The 12,119-nt window shown below is 42.5% G+C and overlaps 1 protein-coding gene across 1 annotated transcript in view; it reads right to left on the bottom strand.

The window, feature by feature from the left end:
* Window positions 1-12,119, bottom strand: part of LOC148118848 (uncharacterized) — a 71,469-nt gene that overhangs the window by 36,184 nt on the left and 23,166 nt on the right. The window contains exon 4 of the mRNA XM_087899411.1: window positions 4,551-4,603. The gene's annotated coding sequence lies outside the window, so the exon portion shown is untranslated. The remainder of the gene's footprint in view (window positions 1-4,550; window positions 4,604-12,119) is intronic.

Genomic DNA, 12,119 nt, shown 5'->3' with positions numbered 1-12,119 from the left:
TGACCAGAGCTGGTCCCGCTTTCTGTCCAATGGCTTCTGCTGGAATCGAGCTGGGTGGTTTTTCTCTGTGATGGGATCTACAGAGTCAGTTTTGTGACAAGTGAAGCAATTCAAAAGACAAAGGTTTCCACTCACGGCCTTAGCATTCTCAGTCCATAGCGGCTTGACTCTTGTTTCTGCACATGGTGAGGCAGAGAGCATCATGGTAGTCGGGCTCTGTGGAGGAAGCAGCCAGGAAGCAGAGAGTGCCAGGAAGGCTGGAGGGTAATACATAGCCTAGAAGCGATGTCTTTTCATGAAGTTTGCCTTTTACAACCCTAACCCAACAAGGGGTGCTTTCATTGATTCCTGGGAGTTTACCTTTTACAACCCTAACCCTGTGGATGGGTCTTTTCATTGATTCCCAGACTGCCTTTCCACATTGTGAGCAGTTCTTTTTAATGATGTTAAAACACTTTTATACATTTTCTTATAAAGATAAACCTTAACTTCATACAAGTTTTTTCCTCTCACCAAACTATGAGTTTTTAAACTTTCGTGCTCAGCTTTTTGCTCCTGATTCTCACTCAAAATCTGGATAAAAGCAGCTAGCATTCCCTACACAGTAACTGCGATATTGGCATGTGCTGGTAGTTCTGTTGCCCCCCAAAGTCCGAGGACATGAACAGACTGCAGATGGTCCTTTGCTATGACATGACATATGACGTATGATGTGACGTAAGTGCCTCCAGTCTACTTCCCAGTTGAGTCATCCTTCCCATCTGCAATACATATTCCTTTTGTGTCCAGTGGGGGTCGTGCAAAGATGGGGAGAGGCCACCAAAGTCTAATAAACCAGAAGCAAACTTAAAAATATAAAAAGAAAAAGAAAAACACCGCGGGGCACAGAAGCTTATCAGCTAGCTGAGACCACACACAGAGTGTGGGCTTCTGACATTGTGGCAAAAGCCTGGTTTCTGAACTCACCTTTTTATAGTATGGACAGCAAGCATTAGGTCTGAACAAAGGAATGTTTACACTCTTGCCCCGACCCATGGGTCACTCAACAGAGACCCTAAGCGGAGGAGTGAGAATTGAAAGGGACAAGAGATACAAGGGATGGAGACAGGACAGGATCTGATCAAGTCTTGTTTATTAGGGAGTTAACAGGGTAGATATGGGGTAATGGGAAGAAGGGAGTGGGTTCTAACATCAATGGGTAACTAGGCAGTTACTATGAAATATGCTCCAGAGGAAATCACAGCAAAAATCACTAACTGCAAGGAAACAGATGTTTTTAGCAATTAGTCAGAAAAAGGGACTGCTATCAGGTAATAAATCAGAATAATTGGTTTTTAGGCTGGGAACTTAGAAGACAGAAAAAAGCTTCTCTCATACAATCTCAAGGTAAAACGCAGACACAGATTGTCTTACTTTACAATCTTCATTTTTTAATTAAACTAATGTTTGTGCTTAACCTATTGCCTTCCTTGGTGCTTCCAGGTGGTGTTTACTGAAGCCCTGTGCTGTCCCCTTTGATGCTGCCAGGTTCACATAGCAGGGATGATGCGTAACCCAGAGGTCATATATCTATTTTCTAAAAGTTGGCCCAGCTCATATCTGTGGGTTAGCTCTCAGTTTGCAGAGAGATGCTTTGGCCTTGTAAATAGAGCTATGGGTTGTAAACCTGAGTAGCCCACTGTTAACAATTAATCCTTAAGCTACTGAGAAAGTTGCTGACAGTCTGTTCTGTTCTTATTCTCCTAGGCTTATAACTTTTTTATTTTTTTTATTTTTACATTTCTATTTCTGGAATCTACATTTTTATATTCTTATACCTGGTCTTCTGGGTCCTTCAGAACATACTAGGTCATCTCTAGCCCATGTCTCTGAGAGTTCCAAATTCTTGGAAAGCAGCTCCAAAGGCTTCAGAACCACACTGTCATTGGGAATAGTCACAGCAATGACCCCCGCTTCTGGTATAAGTTTTCCTTGTTAGCCACTTTTTCATTGCTCTGACAAGTACCTGACAGAACTGATTTAAAAAGAGAAAAGATGTTTTTAGACACAATTCGCTCTCTCTTGGACTGGCTCCATTGTTTCTGGTCTGCTAATGAAGTAGAGCACAATAGCGGGAGAGCCATGCATGACTGAAGGACGTGGCTCCCCTGAGACACAGCGCTCCTCCTGGTGTGCAGCCTATACAAGGCATCTTGAAGAAGTGGTCCCCACTTGAAGTCATCAGAGCTACTACAGCTGTAGTCTGATGGGGGTTAGCTCAACCCGGCAAATACGTAGGAAAGTATCAAGGGCAAAACACATTCAAAAACATATGTCCAGGGACCAGCCTCCGCTAGTGTGGCCAGGGACCAGCCTCCGCTAGTGTGGCCAGGGACCAGCCTCCGCTAGTGTGGCCAGGGACCAGCCTCCGCTAGTGTGGCCAGGGACCAGCCTCCGCTAGTGTGGCCAGGGACCAGCCTCCGCTAGTGTGGCCAGGGACCAGCCTCCGCTAGTGTGGCCAGGGACCAGCCTCCTCTAGTGTGGCCAGGGACCAGCCTCCGCTAGTGTGGCCAGGGACCAGCCTCTGCTAGTGTGGCCTTAACATTCTAGGTTTCCACCATCTTCCAAAGCAATCCCACCAGTTGGTGGCCAAGAGTTCACCACAAGAGCATTTGGAATGTGTTTCATATTTAAATCACAGCCTGCTTTGACAGTGGTCATAACATCATACAGGGATGTGACATTCCTGCTACATAGTAGCAAAGGTTCCTATACATCTGCATGACCTATTGTTTGCGTTTCCTTGATCTTGGCCACCAGTCTCCACACTTCTTTTTTCACGCTGTGCTCTCTGGAAGGGAGTCTCTATATGCATTTGGAGCATAAAGAGAGGGGAGTTATTTGTACTCTACCTCTGTGGGGAGAAGATGTTATGTTTTAGACACTCCCCCTGCCTTTATCTAGTCTTCTAACATAGCGTCTGCTATGCCTGGGTGGGGGTAAAGTGTTACCTTCCCTGAGCATCAGCTGGATGTGCTGAGGTCTGCGAGGGCAGGCCTATTGCCTGGTGCAAGGTACCCATGCAGGAAAACAGTACCCCCTTCTTGTTTCTGTGGGTACTCCAGTCATGTGAAAACACACACACACATACCTATACACACATACATACACATACATATATACACAAATACACACACATATACATACCACACACACACATAAAATGCCAATTATGGCATTTACTTATCATCTGTAGACACTAATAGTTTGTATTCTCCATTTCAATCATACCCTTAGTTACAGTTTGATTTAATACACTTCATAACAGGAAGATTACAGATGACATAGTATAGAACTACTCACATTGAAAACTAGAGTAAGGAGTTATTTTAAAAGAAATGTTCCATAAGCTACAGAGCCAGCAAGATTGTCTCTGACTGGTATAATTTTAAATAGAATCTTTTGCTTTGCTTCTCATCTTCACATTTTTCAACTTTTCCTACCTAAAAGTTTGTTTGAAGTATGGAGACAATAAAAAACTGTTGACGTCACCATGTTACTATGCAACAGAATCCTGGAAATGCTGGCAAGCAGAGCGACAGCGGAAGAGGCTTTAGTACACGGGGACTCAGCCAGACACCACTAGGGCTCAGAGTGAAGCTTGTGCAATAACGTAATTGAAGTATAACATTCTCAAAGGCAGGGTAGAGACCACGCCCTGGGCAATTTGTGTCTACCTGGGGCCATGCAGAGAGGACACAGGAGCAATTTGTATCCACGAGGAGCCGTGCAGAGAGAATAGTGTATCTGTTGAGAGCAAAACTGAAGATTTCAAAACCCTTGGAATTAGGGAGACTGACTGCCCCTCCGCCTCATCTTGTAAGAATGATGGCTGTCTGCTGAATCCTTTGGGCCTGGCCTGACCCTGCACACAGGGCAAGCGTCTTGAGTCCTATACCTGCTCAGCTCCCATCACCTGTCCAGCCTGCTGCTGTCCTGTCTTTCCTCAGAGCTCCTCAGCACCCGGTGTCTGAGCATCACAGAGGACTCAGGCCTCTGTGCCTCATCTGTGCTGGCTTCTGACAGCCCAAACATTATGCCTTGCAGAAAATCAACTGATTTGATTCAAACTATCCAGATAAATAGCAGATAGACACCGTGGCAGTGCCATTATTCTCTCCAAACACAGATATTTCTAGAATTAGGCTCTGATGAAGCACTGGCATTATTTAGACAGATTGATAGTTTGCTAACCCTGCAGAACAGCATTTCACAAATGCATGTTCATCCTGTTTCCTTGCTGGCAGGTTAGCGCCAGCAAGAAGAGACTTTATGATGCTCTCATCTTCTTAATTTCTCCTTGAGAGAAGTTTCCAGTGTTAGAAGTAATCAGAGGTTAGTATAGCCCAAATTAATAAACATATAAAACTAACATGACGAAAGTCGTGTGCATTCTCTCTCCAAGGTCAAAATAACAGAGCACTGGGGACAACATGAGACAATGAGAAACAGCATCTTGAGGTTAAGTGGCAAGAAGAGGACAGAGAAAGCAAATATTCAATAGCACTCACATTCATCCTGGATAAAGACGAGATCAGAGCCAGCACAACAAATACTTGAGAACCTGAGCAAAAAGAGAAAAAAAAAAAACTGAGATCAGCTTCCGGTGACAAAGAAAAAAAATAAATCAATGAGGACAGAGAGAGAAACTTGAGAATTATATTTTCTTTTGAGAAGTAACCAAAATAATCAGAAATATCAAACACACAATTAGACAGTTATTTTTTAAAAAAAATGTAAAGCCTTAAGATCATGGATTAAAACAATTTCCTTCATTTCTGAAGAAGCAAACCCAAAGAAACCCACAGCTAGGAACATCTGGTAGCTTTAAAAAAAAAAAGGAGTGATTAAAAAATTTTTATAAATTTCCAGGCTGATGAAAATCACACATACTGGCCTGCTGTAGGAAGTCTTACAGCTTGCGGTTACCCGCCTACTGGGGCGTGGCCTCTGATACTATATGTGCTGATGCAGAGCCTGCGTCCACCCTCTTTTCCTGCCGTTCTTTCCGGTTGTTGGATTCAGTTTCTGTTCTCCATTCAAGCAGAGGATTCTGATTTGCGAGTGTACTCCTAAATAAATAACCATCTATTTCTCAATTCTGAGCTAATGTGGGATTTCTTTTAAGCGTCCACCAACACTGGCCTGATTATTTTTCTTCTATACTGCTAAACTTTGAAAGCATTGAAGATAGATATGTAAGTCAGTTTTCTTCTCCTACAGTGATAAAATAGTCTACAACTTCAGAGAAAACGCGTTTATGTTAGCCTGCAGTTCAAGGTTAGACACATTGTGTGGTGGGGAAGCAGGCATCCTGAGTTTGAAGTGGCTGTCGCATTATGTCCACAGTCCAAAACAGACAGGAATGAATCCTGCATACTGCTGGGTTCTCTTTCTTAAACAGCCCAAGATCCCCTGCCCAGGAAATAGTCCAGCCTTGGGGCTGAATTCCATGACTTATCTCTTTGGTTCTTCATTCAAATAATTAAATAATTTCCAAGCAACTACTTCATGCCAGGAACCACATGGGGCCCTAAAATGCTGTAGTAAAAAAGGGCCATGCCTGCTCCCCTCGAAAGTTGATTTTGTCACTTCTTGAAGGACTCTGGCCAGTTCGAGCATGACTCTGGCAGGCCTTGCCCTTTCCCCCATTTCCTGTGCCCATTACATTAACATTCCTTAAACCAGCCACCAAATCCTGAGGCTGACTACCACGATCCAGCTATCAAAGTACTGAAGCCCTGCAAAACAAAAGCCCCCTTGACTTTCCCAATTATGATGCCCAGTTAAAATCAAACACATCATCATAACACAGGGTTTCCCATTTTACTTTGAAACCTCCATTGAGTCAAGTCTGTCTCCTTTCTATCCAGAGGCCGTCCTTTGTCCCCATGCCACCCTGGGATAAATACCTCTGCTTAGCTCCCTTCCCCTTCTCCCTCGTCCTCTATCTCCTGTCTTTGTCTCTAATTCCCTGCCCTCTGTCCCTCTGGAGCAAATAAATATTTTGTGTGAATTTGACCTTGGGGTCCTGAGACCACAAATTTCCTCTCAGTTCTCTTCCATTCTGTGTAGAGATGATAATTCACGGGTCACATTCTTTACTCCAAATTTAGTAAGAATCTCTTCTCATATATGATGTCTGAGTAAAGTAACAGTGGGTGTGAAGGCTGGCGTTGAGTTGCTTGTAGATGGGACACCTACTGTGCAGATGCAGTTACCACACACAGGCCTTTGGTGTCTTTAAATGAGGACACCGTGCAGACGTAATTATCACGTGGGCCTCCTGCTTCAGAGTCTATGGTGGAGCGCCTCTCCCAACACTTAGGAGGCTGAGCTGAAATTCAGTCAAGAGGAGTGGGAACCTGCATCACCTTCTAGTTTCAGGTCTCCACCTTTGAAACAGCTCTTACAGAAGACACCACTGTCCTTCATCTTGGAAGGGATGGGCATCAGGTCCAGAGGTGGACATGGGAGGGAACAGAAATAAGAGCTGTGGACTGCACACACTCAGTTACTACACAAAGCGACGCAGGTGTCAAAGGTCCAAGAGACCACTGTCAGCTCAGTGATCCTTTAGGGAGACTTTTTGATCTCAGCAGCCACAGCTGAGAGTTACCACAACAAAATGGCGCACAGTGAGATCAGCAGAGGAATCTCCTGTGGACAAAGGGCACCGATAGATCTTGTGGATGCTCTTGGGGCACCGTGTATGAGCAGGGATGAACTAAAGAAAGTCACTGAACTCACACCCCAGAGTTTTCAGCTGGGAATGGTCACGCAGGCCTTCTCTGTTTAACACACGGAAACTCTGGACCACAAGGAGTATAGTGGATACTGTTGCCACAGTTTAGACACAGTGAGCAGCTTTCATCACTTCTGCCTGTGATGGGGACAAACGTTCCTTGAATCCTCCCAGAGACCACACAGCCAGCAGAGCCTTCTATGGGCAGCAGTCTTAGCCCTGCCACGCTAACCCTGCTGGATAGCATTTGAAACCCCAGGAACCACACTCCATAGCAACTCTTGCCTTATTCTCTTTATTGACTTTAAAATTACTATATCCCATTTTTTAAAAAAAATAAAATAAAATAAATGCCCACTTTCTTTTGCCATTAAGAGGGTTTTTCTCCAAAGTCCCCACTCAGTTTCTCTTCTTCCCTTCCTCCCTACTGATCCTCTAGACAGAGAGTCAGTTAGGTACTTGCTAACTTTGGAAAGAATAAATAGGTATACCTGGCTCAGGCCACCCTTGGGAGTTGTTCTGGCTTCCAAGCACTCATAATTTCCTTCAAGGTGAGGCCCATTCAGTCTTATTCATCTTGTGGCATATGGCAGGCCAAGATCTCCTGTCCCAACAATAACAGTAATTTTTACACATCTTCTGCCTTGTTTTTATTTATTCACTAATGAAATGAGTTCCTCCAGATTGAAATTCTCCCTTGTGGAGAGGTAAGGAAAGCTCACAAAGCTAACAAAAAATTACAAGACTCATGAGGCTCTTCCCTGAGGTTCTACAAGCAGAAAATAATCGGCTTGGGGGAAAAGACTCTGTTGACAGAGGCTGCACAGGGAGGCCCAGAGGTGCACTCTTTGTGAGTCCTCGCCTACACTGGGGTGGGCTTTTTGGCAATGTGACTCCAGTTAGGTCACCTACAAGTTCCTGTAAGTAACACCAATAAGCTCATTGGTTCAAGAAAGACTTGAATACAATGATTTCTTTGATCTGTCACTGCTCTCTCTATCAGAGTTGGATAGAAATAGATTCACCAGGAAAATGCACACAGCATTAACTGATCCCAGAACCTAGAGGGGAGGGTGCTTCTGGATGCCTAAGTCCTTCATTCTTCAGCCAACAGGACAGACTGTTTGGAAATTGTCAAAACGTTATTTGTTACAGTTGTGTTATCATCCTTTGGGTCTTTAATTTTTCACTATGTGAACTGTTGATTATGTGTGTGTGCAAATGGAGTGCACACTTTGTCAGTGTTCTATGGCTGTGGTGAGACACCATGACCATGGCAACTCCTATAAGGAAAACATTTAATTGGGGCTGGTTTACTGTTCAGAGGTTTGGTCCGTTATTGTCACAGCAGGAAGCATGTCAGTATGCAGGCAGACACGGTGCTGGAGAAGGAGCACACAGTTCTACATCCAGAGCAGGCAGCAGGAAGAGAGAGTGACACTGGGTCTGGCTTGGGCATCTGAAATCCCAAAGCTGCCCTCAGTGACACACTCCAACAAGGCCACACCTCCTAATGCCACTTCCTTACTCCTCCACAAGGGAGAATTTCAATCTGGAGGAAAGCATTCAAGTATAAGTCTATGGAGGCCATTCTTATTCAAACCATCACAGTGTTTGTTTGTACATGTGTGGTATGTGTGTGCACGCATGTGCCCATGCGTGTGCATGAATACTGTGTGTTGTTTCTCAAACACCAACCACCTTTTTTAGACAGGTTCTCTCACCAATTGGACCTAGACTGGGTGGCCAGGGAGCTCCAGGGAGTGCCATGTGTCCACCCCCACAGCCTTGTCATTACAAAAGTGCGCCAATATGCCCAGATTTTTCTGCAGGTTCTGAGGATCGTACTCAAGTCCTCATGGTTCCACATTGAGTTAGTTATTTTTTTTTTGTTGCTGTAGTTTAACAGTGACTTGTAGAAGGAAGAGTTTATGTCAGCCTACAGGTCTTGAGGGGGAATCTAGGCAAGGGTGACATGGCACCAGGCAGCGGGATGGAGAAGAAAGCTAAGAGATCTCATCTTCAACACTCGTAGACATAAGAGAGAGGGAACGGGAAGTAGGGCAAGGCTACAAACACACAAAGCCCGCCTTCAGTGATGTACTTCCTCTGGCAAGGCTCCATGTCATAAGAGTTTCAGAATCTCCCAGAACAGCAATAGCAACAGGGGACAAAGTGTTCACATGCATTAGTCTATGCAAGACATTTCTTGTTCAAACCAACACAAATAGCAAACACTTTCTCAACTGGGCTATTTCCTCAGCCCCAAAACGATTGTTTTATACCATTAGACTATTAAGACTATTCATGGTGGCACACACCTTTAATGCCAACACTCAGGAAACAGGAAACAGAGGCAGGTGGATCTTTCTTTGTGCATTCAAGGCTAGTCTGAGATATGTAGAGAGTTACATAATAGCTGAGGCTACATAGAGAGATTCTGTCTCAGGGTGGGGGGAATATTATTTCTATAACTGAGTAAAATTTGTATACCCAAAAGTCCTTGGTGTTGCCAGATGGTGGTGGCACATGCCTTCAATCCCAGAACTCAGGAGGCAGAGGCAGGCAGATCTCTGTGAGTTTGAGGCCAGCCTGGCCTACAAGAGCTAGTTTCAGGACAGGCTCCAAAGCTACAGAGAAACCCTGTCTTGAAAAGAAAAAAAAATCCTTGGCATCTTCAAAAATCAGGAAAAAGATTAGACAATCACTGTGAGCTGAAAACCTTAATAGAACTTCTTGTACATAACCTGTAAAACTCAGTTCAGGTTATAATTTCCAAATAGGAAAAAATGAGAGCAAAATATTGTGATTCTTGTGATCTCACTGGAAATCTGATGAAATCTATGAAATAATAATCTCCATATGATAAGGGCTATAGTTGCTCCAGATGGAAGACTACAAATTACCAAGTATCAAGTAAAAATGCACAGCATATACAGTAATAACAAACACGTTTAATGTAACCATGCAAAGCATGATTTTTACCTCTTTCCCAGTAGCTTATGCGTATTTGAAAATGATGCAGATTTTAAAGCCTTCATGCTAACCTCAGCTGGCTTTGGATCTTTTCTCAACCTCTCTTCAGAGGAAACCATTTGCTGAAATGTATTCTTAACAATTGATTGAACTCTATGATTCAGTTTTCCAACACAAACACTTGACTAAGCTGTTTGCATGGCATTGTTGCTTTGATGTCAAGGCTGCTAAAACTCTCTCTTTAAAGTAAGCTTTTTTTTCTTGAGCTTTCAAATAATTTGGAACCTTCATAGAAGACCATGATTTCTGATAGGAATGTATCATCAGACAATTGAAACATTATGGTGAGTATCAGAAGGAACAAATGGCCCCAACATCTCCCAAGTTCAAAACCCTAGGTTTTTCTTTTATTCATTGATAAGATAGATTATAGATAGATATAGATAGATAGATAGATAGATAGATAGATAGATAGATAGATAGATAGATCCAACAGCATATTAATGGCAATTTTAAAAGGCCTTATTTATTTGACTGGTATTTATTTATATAATGATTAAAAGAAGATGTGTTAAAGAAATTTGAAAAATACATCAAAACATTTAAAAGAACAAAAGTCAACTATAATTTTACCATCATCATTTCTTTTACAAGATACTTTATTTTCTTTCATCTGTTTTCCCATATTTTGTTGCAAAAGGCTTTTATAAATGCACATATTGTATGCCCAGAATTTAATAACTATTACAAACAAATCCCTACGAAACTGTTCTCCAAGTCAGGATGTATAAAGTTTCCCAGGCTCCCCTCCATCTGTTTCTCCTCAGTTGTAGTTCCTTCTTCTTCCTCCTCCTCCTCCTCTTCTTCTTCTTCTTCAATATATATAATCACCAACTTGATATTCCTCTCAGTTGTCACCCTGACTTCTCATTATAATTTTATTACTTCAGTATGTGTTGCTAAAAACAAGATTTCAATTTGTCTATTTTTAAAGCTCATATAAATAAATTTGTATAAAGTTTATATCTTTATTCTTTCACTATGAAAAGATTAATTCACTGTAGGAGCCAGAGAGGTGGAGGACTCCAGGAGAACATGGCCCACAGAATCAACTAAGCACAGCTCTGAGGGGCTCGTGAAGCAGCAATCGTGAAACCTGCATGGGTCTCAGCCAGGTGCTCTACATATATGTTAAGGTTGTTTAGCTTGGGGTTCTTGTGGTTCACTGTTGTTCTCCTAACAGTGAGAGTGGGGATGTCTCTGACTGTTTTGCCTACTCTTGGGACCATTTTGTTCCTACTGGGTTGCCTAATTCAGCCATGATATGAGGGTTTGCGCCTAGTCATATTGTATCTTGTTATGCCACATTTGGTTCATATCCCTAGGATCTGATCTTCTCTGAAGGGAAACAAAGGAGAAGCAGATCTGGGAGAGGGGAGGGAGGAGGACTGGGAGGAGGGGAGGAAGGGTATACTGTGGTAGAGAAGAATGGTATGAAAGAATAAATTTTTAGAAAGAAAGATTAATTCACATTATTTGATGGAACAAGAGTTTATTTTCATTGCTGTGTAATATTCTACTGCAAGAAAGACATGAATTAACCTAGTTCTACTCTGGGTAGGCATACCAGCTGGGTCTACCTTTTTCTTTGTCATTTGCTCTCCATGTGGAATTACAGTCTTTCTAAAATGCTATACTTACTTCACCACTCAACATTTTAGTATATTTTTCATTAACTACATGACATTTCATGCTAAATACATATCATCTATCCAACCATGCCTCAAATGATTTTGTTCAGATTTTTTCAAAATACTATGAATAAAATTATAATGAATATTTTATAGGTTGGAAATTTTTAACTGTATTTCAAAGTATTTCTTTTGGCTATTTCTAAGAAACTAGAATTATCATGTTAAATAGTATCAAATAGTAAAAAGAATCAAATTCTTTTCAGAAGAATGGTACTAATGTAAAGGATTCTTTTCTTGTAAATAAATAAGATCATTTGGCTTCACTCTAGCTGGAATTTAGACTCTCCCCCCACAACAATGATTCTGATGGGAAATTGGACCTTTACTTGGTCAAAAAGTATTTTTTAAAAGGCATGTTGAGTATGAGAAATACCTAGATAGATCCTACCTGCATGAAGAGGCAGCACGACCAAGTCCCCTGAGGCCCCTGAAATGTGGCAAGGTCTTTGAAGCAGCAGGGGAGACAAGACATGGTGTGCTGGGGAGAATGTTCTGGAAGAACCCCTAACCCCTTCAAGAGCATCGCCCTCAAGATCCCTCCAGCAGGTGACACAAACCACCCTAGGGATTCAGGCTTCTAGCTTCCTGTGTCTCCCACAAGTGAA

Source organism: Myodes glareolus, chromosome 20 (assembly GCF_982192425.1).
Source record: "Myodes glareolus chromosome 20, mMyoGla1.1, whole genome shotgun sequence".
NCBI lineage: Eukaryota > Metazoa > Chordata > Mammalia > Rodentia > Cricetidae > Myodes > Myodes glareolus.
This window is presented reverse-complemented; position numbering and strand designations above follow the sequence as displayed.